Genomic DNA, 520 nt, shown 5'->3' with positions numbered 1-520 from the left:
TGATAGGATAAGGAGCATGTCTAGAGAGCTGTGTAAAACGAGCACTGTACTCTGAGACTGTCATACTCTCTGTTTGCTCCAATCGCTCAAACTCATGAGCTAATCCATCTCTAACACTCTCCGGAAGAAAACGAGCCATGAACAACTGAGAAAACTCTCTCCATGCTAACGGAGGTGACCCCACTTGTCTACCATGTGACACTATATCAAACCAATCACGAGCCACGCCTATTAGTTGAAATGATGTCAGTTCTACTGCTCTTACTTCGGAACAACCCAATGCTCTCCAAAGCCGCTCTAGAATGTCAATGAATTGTTGTGGATCCTCAGTTGCACTAGACCCAGAAAAAGTAGGGGGTTTAAGCTTCATGAAGTCTGGTAAAGTAACCTCAATACCCCTCGTTGCAGCAGTTGTCTGACGCTCAACTTGTCCAATCTCTTGTTGACCATTGACATTTTCATGCCTTTGATCACCCTCCTGTTGTTGTCCGACGACAACCCCAACAAGTTGTTGCACAAC

Source organism: Cicer arietinum, chromosome 1, assembly GCF_000331145.2.
Source record: "Cicer arietinum cultivar CDC Frontier isolate Library 1 chromosome 1, Cicar.CDCFrontier_v2.0, whole genome shotgun sequence".
Classification (NCBI taxonomy): Eukaryota; Viridiplantae; Streptophyta; class Magnoliopsida; order Fabales; family Fabaceae; genus Cicer; species Cicer arietinum.
This window is presented reverse-complemented; position numbering follows the sequence as displayed.